Source organism: Chenopodium quinoa, unplaced genomic scaffold, assembly GCF_001683475.1.
Source record: "Chenopodium quinoa cultivar QQ74 unplaced genomic scaffold, ASM168347v1, whole genome shotgun sequence".
NCBI classification, from domain to species: domain Eukaryota; kingdom Viridiplantae; phylum Streptophyta; class Magnoliopsida; order Caryophyllales; family Amaranthaceae; genus Chenopodium; species Chenopodium quinoa.
In genome coordinates this window covers 854,850-864,142 of record NW_018743108.1, presented here as the reverse complement: position 1 = coordinate 864,142, position 9,293 = coordinate 854,850, and positions in this window count along the sequence as shown.

Genomic DNA, 9,293 nt, shown 5'->3' with positions numbered 1-9,293 from the left:
AAGTTTTAATATTTGGGTTAATAAGTATTTAATCCAAACGTACCCTATTTTTGAAAGGAATGGTGTCCTTCGAACAAGTGTATTATTCTGATAGTGGGTTCAGAATTATTAGAAAGCTAATATATTCAGTAAGGTCAAGTGATCGGAATGCCTAGGTGGAGGCCGCTTCCGATCAGAAATATTAATGTATGATTAATATTACAGCTTAATCTTGACTGAACCCTTCAGGTCACACCTAAGCAATGAACGAACTGACACGACGAATTAATTCGGAAGAATTAATGAGTTGCCCGAGTAATAAATATTTAGACGTCGGAAATTCGAGCTTGGAGCGTAGAAATTAAGCGTCGGATAATCTTAAATGTCGAGCCAAAATTTAGGATTTAGTGAGACTGGAAAATACTTCAAGTAACAAGTAAAATCCTAGCCACGCGAAAGGCTAGGAAAGCGCGCCAAATAGGAGCGTGCCACGTGGCAGCGACGCTGGCAGCCGCCTAGTGGCAGCCACCAAGTTGAAGCGTGCCACGTTGGCAGCGCGCCACGGTGGCAGCGCATGTGGCAAGGGCCGTGGATCCGGGCGATGGGTCATGGACACGGGCCAAAAGAAAGTGGCCCAACTGAACCCAACTTGGGGCTCAAGGTTAGGTGACACATGGTTAGTTCACAGTGCATGTGAAATGCCTTGGGGACCAAGTGAGAAAGTGGTCCTCACCTAACCATGTGACACTTGTTACTTGTTCCTTGGTTTATTTAACTAAGGGTTGAGTTCATCAATCTTTCCATGTGGGATCTTTTTGTGAAAAAGTCCCACATTGAAAGATGAGTGGAATTCACAAGCTATCCTTCCTTATAAATAGCCAAAGCACGGCTTGAGAATTCTTTGCTTGAGTAGGAGTTCAATAGGGCATTGCATTTGCAAAAACCCTTAAACTCATATAATACTTGGGTTTTGGTCTGGCATCGTTAACCTCGAGGCAACGGACCTAAAAGTCGGAAGTCGTTTTTGTGGTGGATTTCCGTTTGAGGCTCTTGTGTTTTCAGGGCTAAGCTTTCAAGTAAGAGCCCATTCGGTCGGGCGAAGCACGCGTCAAAGGTATATTTCCTATTTTGCCCTTTGTGATTATTTTATGCTTTAGTGATATTAATTATTGCGAGCGTGATCCTTGGCTTGGGTTTTTTTTTTTTTTCCGCGGTGAGTAGGACTCACCAAACCCCAACAGCGGTATCGAAGCCCCGCTCGTTTATTTTTATTATCATATTTTTCAAGGTATTTTTATGGCTTAATTTTTCTGGTTATAAGTTGCTAATTAGATTAGTAGCTCGTTTTATCCATTTTAACCTCGTATTAGAGCTGACTTCAGCTCCTGAACCCAGATTTCGACCCAAAAATAGTGAATTTTGGGTGGAAAAGGTGTTCTGGAAATGATTTACCCTTTTAGAACTCGAGTTTTAGCCAAAAAACGACTAGAAATTCATTTTTCGAGGGGTTTTTCGTTTTTACGAAATTTTTTAAGTCTTTCTAACCTTGAAAATTAATTGCATATTTATGGTGGTTATGTAATTGGTTCAATACATATTTTATATGCAATTTGAAACCTCTTTAGGCATGATTACTTCATGGTAATTTGTGTTTGAAAGCTTGGTTTTATTTTTCACATAATTGCAAATTAATTGCATTAAGTGTGAAGTTTTTGCTTTTGAGGCTTCTAAAGTGCTAAAGATTAAATCTTTAATTATGTTAAGTGATTGGAACTTAAAAGCTACTAAATTCGATGAATTTTATGTTGAACTTTGTTGTTTTGATCATTTTGGTTGATTGGAAACATAAAGTTTAAAACTTTGTGATAAAAATTTGTTTATCTTCATATTGGAAGATATAATTTTTCTAGGATTCACAAGTGTTAATAGTTGGATTTTTCATTTGAACATTAAAGTTCATATTTTTCCAACTCCTTCTTACCTTGTCAAAATCTCAAGATTAATTGAAATTGATTAAATTAATAATGAGAAATTACCTTATTTATTTTGTTGCACCAAGTTAAACCAATTTAATTAAAGAATGGTTCTTGGAAATTATTGTTGGGGTTTGGTAAGTCCAACTTACAACGGAAACGACCCCGGCCCAAAGAACCACTCGCAATTAATAAAACCATAAAGCATAAACATAAAACATAACAAATAAACATAAAAGGATAGAATCGTAATTTACCTTTGACGCGTGCTTTGCCCTTAAAGACGGGCTCTTAATTGAAAGCTTTAGCCCCGCTCACACGAGAGCCTCCAACGGTATCCACCCACAAAGGACGAACAACTTTAGGTCCGCTACCTTGGAGTTAGCAAGGTCCGACCAAAACCCGAGTGATTAAATTAGTTCAAAGGTTTTCACAATGGTGATGCCTTTTTCAACTCTCACTCAAGTGATTTTCCCAATACCCCAACTTGGGTATTTATAGGGAAAACAAGAGAGTGAAAAAAGTCTCCCATCAATGTGGGAGAATTTGATTTTTCCATTTTATTTTAAACCTAAAATAAAATAAATAATCAAACTAGTAATAAATCAACAAGTGGCAAGCTCATGAGAGAGGTTAGGTGAGGACCATTTGGAGGAGGGGGGGGGGACCAAACTTATTCCCCACTCCCTCTCCAAAAACCGCCACCTCATGCCTCAAGCTACTCCTCACAATGCTCCATATGGCACCATACTTGGGCACCAAGGCAACCCAAGGTGGGCTGCCATATGCGGCTGCTAGTAGACCCAGCACAAGCGTGCGGGCTGCTTGGCGCTACTGGCCTAGCACGCTTAGGACTTGCTTGTGCGGGCTGCTTGGCGCTGCTGGCCTAGCACGCCCAGTACTTGCTTGTGTGGGCTGCTTGGCGCTGCTGGCCTAGCACGCCCAACACTTGGTTGTGCGGGCTGCTTGGCGCTGCTGGCCTAGCACAGCTAGCATGCTGTGCTAGCATTGGTGCGCTAGCACGCACCAGCCAGCCTAGGCTCGGCTTGGTGCGCATGCTAGCCACCATGCTATACCAAATTCCCCTAGCACTCGGTTTGCTCGGGGCATTCCGATGCTAGGGGTATTTTGGTCTTGTTGATTTATTATTTTCGTGTCTTATCTTTTATTATTTTTACTCGACTTCCGACGCTCTAAGCTCGAATTTCCGACGTCTAAATATTTAATACTCGGGCGACGAGTTGATTTCTTCCGAATTAATTCGTCGAGTCGGTTCGTATATTTTCTAGGGTGTGACCCAAAGGGTTTAGTCAAGATTAAGCTGTAATATTAATTATACATTAATATTACTGATCGGAAGCGGCTCCACCCAGGCATTCCGATCACTTGACCTTGCTGAATATATTAGCTTTCTAATAATTCTGAACCCGCTATCAGAAAAATACACTTGTTCGAAGGACACTATTTCTTTCAATCTCCCACTTGTCCTTCCGGACAAGTGCGCATTTAGTGTACACCCTTTTTCCTATGTCGCTTAATGTCTCTTCATGAACTATAAGGTAAGATTATTATGTCATCCTTATTACGTCCAGAAGTGTTTCTCGATTCCAAGTCTGACTGTCAATAAACAGATGATTTCTAAAATCCATCCGTGCACGACCATGCATTTTACAGTCTCGCACTACGAGAGGCCTTGTATACAACAAAGACATCTTCCCTATTTTAGCAGGGGGACATTCCCAATCTTGTAATGTAGCTCCTCTTACTGAGAGTACCTAGCCGCCCGAGTGTTGCCGTTATAATCTCCTATTACGGAAGATGTTTGACAACATCAAAACGGACTAGTACTCAAACAAGAGAACTCACAATACTCATGTCAAGGAAATAGGTTCCGATAGCCATAATAAGAAGTATACTTATGACGATTTTTAATCTCTTAAAGTATTCTCATAGGTCGATCCAGTTGGTTTCTAAAACAATACCTGTGCAAATGATTTATGACAATCATGTCCTCGTAGCACAAGAAACAGTGCTATAAATCAAACTACACACTAATCTCAATTGGTCATTAATCGTCCATCGTTTAAATGACCTCGATTAGGGATAATTTTCGATTATAATATTCAATGTTCACTTAATAGGTGTTTCCTTATCAAGACTTGTCTTGATACCATATTTTGAATATTCCAAGAATCGAATGGACTCATTATTTAATACTAAACCACAATTAAATAGCAAACGGAGTAATAAAATATTGCATGAAATTTATATTACTCAAAAACTTGAATGATTTTTCTTAGTGACTTACATTAAGAGTTCAAATTTTAACTAAAACACTAAACAGGTAAATCAAAGCCAGTCTCCTACATGTCTGATTCCCATTGCCTCAACATTCTTGTTGTGCTTCACTTGAGGCAAAGGATTAGTAAGTGGATCGGCTATGTTGTCATCCGTTCCAACTTTGCAAATTCTGATTTCACCTTCTGATTTCCATTCTCAAATCATGTGAAACCGCCGGTTGACATGTTTGAATTTCTGATGTTCCCTTGGCTCTCTGGCCTGAGCAATAGCTCCATTGTTGTCACAATAGAGAGCATTGGACCTTTTATGGAGGGTACAACATCAAGTTCACCAATGAACTTACGAATCCAAACAGCCTCCTTAGCCGCTTCAGCAGCTGCTAAGTACTCGGCTTTAATAGTAGAATCTGCAGTCGTACTCTGCTTGGCACTTTTCCAACTGAACTCTCCTCCATTTAGACAGAACACATATCCAGATTGCAATTTGAAATCGTCTATGTCTGTCTGAAAGCTTGTGTCGGTAAAACCTTCAACAACTAATTCTTCTGAACCACCATATACCAGGAATTTATCCTTGTTCTTTTTCAGGTACTTTAGGATATTCTTGGCCGCAGTCCAATGGGCGTCTCTTGGATCTGATTGGTAACGGCTCGTAGCACTCAAGGCATACGATACATCTGGCCTAATACATATCATGGCATACATGATTGATCCAATAAGCGAATCATATGGTCAGATTTATTCTTTCCCGCTCATTAGGTGTTTGTGGACACTGCTTCTTGCTAAGGGTTATGCCATGTGACATTGGCAGATGACCTCTTTTGGCCCCTTCTATGCCAAATCGAGCAAGTACCTTATCAATATAAGTACTTTGACTCAATCCAATCATCCTTTTTGATCTATCCCTATAGATCTTGATGCCTAGTATGTGCTGAGCCTCTCCTTAGTCTTTTATTGAGAAACATTTTCCAAGCCAGCCCTTTACAGACTCTAACAACAAAATTCTGTTTCCAATGAGCAATATGTCATCGACATATAAGACTAAGAAGGCGATGTCACTCCCACTGACCTTCTTGTAAACACAAGATTCATCTGGATTCTTGATAAAACCAAACTTACTAATGGCTTCATCGAATCGCAGATTCCAACTTCTGCTAGCTTGCTTTAGTCCATAAATGGAGTTCTTAAGCTTACAAACCTTCCCAACATTGTTTTGGCTGTCAAAACCTTCTGGTTGTGTCATGTACATAGTTTCTTCCAAAGTACCATTTAAGAAGGCGGTTTTGACGTTCATCTGCCATATTTCATAGTTTTAATATGCAGCAATCGCTAAGAGGATCCGAACGGATTTAAGCATTGCGACTGGTGAAAAGGTTTCATCGTAATCAATACCATGAACTTGTCTATAACCTTTTGCCACCAATCTAGCTTTGTAAATGAATACATTTCCATCTTTGTCGGTTTTCATCTTGAAAATCCACTTACATCCGATAGGTGTATAACCTTCGGGTAAGTCAACCAAGTCCCAGACTTGATTTTCAAACATGGAATCCATTTCAGATCTCATGGCCTCATTCCATTTAACAGAGTCGGTGGTTGCCATCGCTTGCTTGTAGGTTGCCAGTTCATCTCCATCCATAATCAGGATGTCCTCTGATATCTCATTTAACACTAAACCAAGATATCTATCAGGTTGAGATCTCGGCCTCTGAGACCTACGTAGGGTAATGGATTGAGCATTTGCATTGTCAGTTTGACTTTGCACATTTTGATCATTTTGACCTGCGTCAACAGATGCTGTTTGAGCACTTTGACTGTCATTCTGATTTTGTTGCTTATCCTTACGAACTTCGTTGAGTTTGATTTTCCTCTCGCTTGTCATTTTGGAAAGGTGTTCCTTCTCCAAAAAGACACCATCGTGAGCAACAAACACTTTGTTCTCCGATATGTTATTGAAGTAATACCCTTTGGTTTCTTTTGGGTAGCCCACAAAGTAAACCTTGTCAGATTTGGGATGAAGTTTGTTAGAAATCAATTTCTTGACATATGCTTCGCATCCCCATATCTTTAGAAAAGATAACCTAGGAGGTTTCTTTGTCATAATTCATATGGAGTCTTTTCTACAGCTTTTGATGGTGCGCGGTTCAGTGTTAGTGCCGCAGATAGAAGTGCGTGTCCTCAGAAAGAGATAGGAAGATCACTAAGACCCATTGTTGATCGTACCATGTCCAACAAGGTTCGTTTCCTCCTCTCGGATACTCCTTTCCATTGAAGAGTTCCCGGAGGTGTCAATTCTAAAAGTATACCTTTTTCTTTCAGATGGTCTTCGTATTCTTGGCTCAAGTATTCACCACTTCGATCCGATCGAAGGGCTTTGATTTTCTTGCCAAGCTGATTTTCAACTTCACTCTAAAATTCTTTGAACTTTTCAAATGATTCAGATTTATGTGACATTAGGTAGACATAACCATATCTACTATAGTCATCTGTGAAGGTGATAAAATATCGGTGTCCATTTCTTGTGGTTGAGCTCATTGGTTCACACACATCAGTGTGTATTAGACCTAATAAGTCTCCTGCCCTTTCTCTTAGCTTTGAGAATGGCTGTTTCATCATATTGCCTAATAAACATCCCTTGCAATTCTCAAACGATTCTAAATCGAATGAGTCAAGAACACCTTCCTATAGAAGTCTCTTGATGCGTTTGATATTAATGTGGCCAAGACGTTAATGCCACAAGTAAGTTTGGTTTGAATCCATGGTCTTAGATCTTTTGGTTTATTATTCACATTATAAACTTGTTTGTCCAGATCAAGCACATAAAGACCATTTTCAAAATGTGTAATGCCATATAAAACATTATCGAGATAAAATGAACATTCATTGTCTTTTACTCGAAATTCAAAACCCTTGGCGTTTAACGCCGAAATTGAAATGATGTTTTTGGTAATGTTGGGAACATAATAAACGTTATCTAGTCCCAAAACAAGCCTTGTGGGCAACGACAAAATGAGAGTTCCTACGGATACGACACTAATTTTGGCTCCATTGCCGACCCGGAGTTCAACCTCTCCCTTCTCTAGCCTTCTAGCGTTCCTTAGTCCTTGAGAATTGGAAAAAAGGTGTGAGCCACATCCGGCATCTAATACTCATGATGCTAAGCTAGTGAAGTTAAAGTCTATCACGAATATACATGGTTCGGAAGCAACGCTTCCGTTCTTTTTATCTTCCTTGAATATGTGGCAATCTCTCTTCCAATGTCCTTTCTTCTTACAGTAGAAGCATTTAGAATCAGATTTAGAAGATGATACCTTCTTCTCTTTGTTGTCCTTGGTAGCTTTAGGCTTAGGCGCAAAGGTTTTCCTCTCGCCCTTCCCCTTAAAGCTTTTCTTCTTTTTGCCTGAGAATTTGAACGACTTGCCCTTTTTGATCATGAGCATATCATGCTTCTCCTCATCCTTGAGCGTTTGCTCTGCTTGCTTCAACATACCATGAAGCTCAGTAAGGGTTTTCTCCATGCTGTGCATGTTATAGTTCATCTTGAACTGATCATAGCCTTTGTGCAGTGAGTGGAGAATGATGTCAATTGCCATATCGGTTGAATACCCTGCATCATGCCTTCCCATGTTCTCAAACAATCCTATCATTTTGAGTACATGTGGGCTGACTGGATCTCCTTTCTTGAGCTTTCTCTCAAGGATCTGCCTGTGGGTTTCAAACCTTTCAGTTCGGGCCTGCTCTTGAAACATATTCTGCAATTCAAAAATGATCTCAAAAGCTGTCTCATTCTCAAAGAAAGTCTTTTGAAGCTCAGGAGACATTGTGGCCAACATGATGCATTTGACATCTCGATTGGCACTTTGCCATCGATTTAGGGCAGCCTGAGTCACTTCCTCATTGGGAGCTTCGGGCATTTCCTCATCAAGGACATATTCCTTTTTCTCTTGCATGAGAACAATTCGCAAGTTCCTTTGCCAATCAAGAAAATTTGGCCCACTCAAATTTTCCTTGTCGAGAATTGAGCGTAACGATAATTGGTTGTTTGAGTTATTTGAAGACGTGATTCTACAATTGAAAGAATTTTTATTGAAAAACAATTCATGAAATTTAAATAAGATTGAATTCATGCATTTTAATCAAACTTATTTAAAATTTCTTATTCACACATTTAAAGTTGTCCCCAATTTGGTGAGAGTAAGTCGATTCCAAGATCCGAAGAAACAAAGATTGGTAAAGCATTCTTTGGCTTGTCTTAACACTCAATCTCCTAAGGTAAGCAACACTTTGCTAATGGCTCCAAGCCACTCTTGGTTGAATAAATAGTCTCATCTAATGCTCTCTCAACATTTATTCACTTTGCTACGACATGTTAGGATTCCATCACTCATATCGTTGAGTACAACCAAAACCAACTTGCATACCCGGTATGCCTTACTTCCTAGGAGAGGTAGTGATGCCTCGCTTTGGCGTAGCCCACCACTACCCTCTTTGGCCGGTAAGTGTTGCTTTGGAATGACAAGTTTTTACTCAATATTTAGGGACCTATGGTTTCTATGTTGGTTGATTTAAGTGAAATTAATTAATCATCACAACATTCGAAATCCTAAACATACATCTAACATATAATTCATATACATAAACATATATATATATATATATATTATATATATATATATATTGAAAAACATAAATATAGATGCATTTGGCAACTAGCATGACCCCTTGAGATATTCAAATCTTCAAAAGGTCTTCATTTGCAACTTCATGGCTACGTCTTCCAAGAAACTCTATCTTCAAGACTTGACCATAATTAAATGTAACTACTATTATCTACCATTAGGACTAATCTAAATATTAAGGTACAAAAATACTCAACGGTACGGAGACCGTATTTAGATTTACAAAAATACAGCACGGATCGCAGTCCGTATTTTCTATCCTAATCGGGCCCCACTAGTTGCCATTTCATAAAACCTATGAGAGAATATACATTCCATTCATCCATTCACTATTTGGGAATGGCCCATGCATTTTACAACGG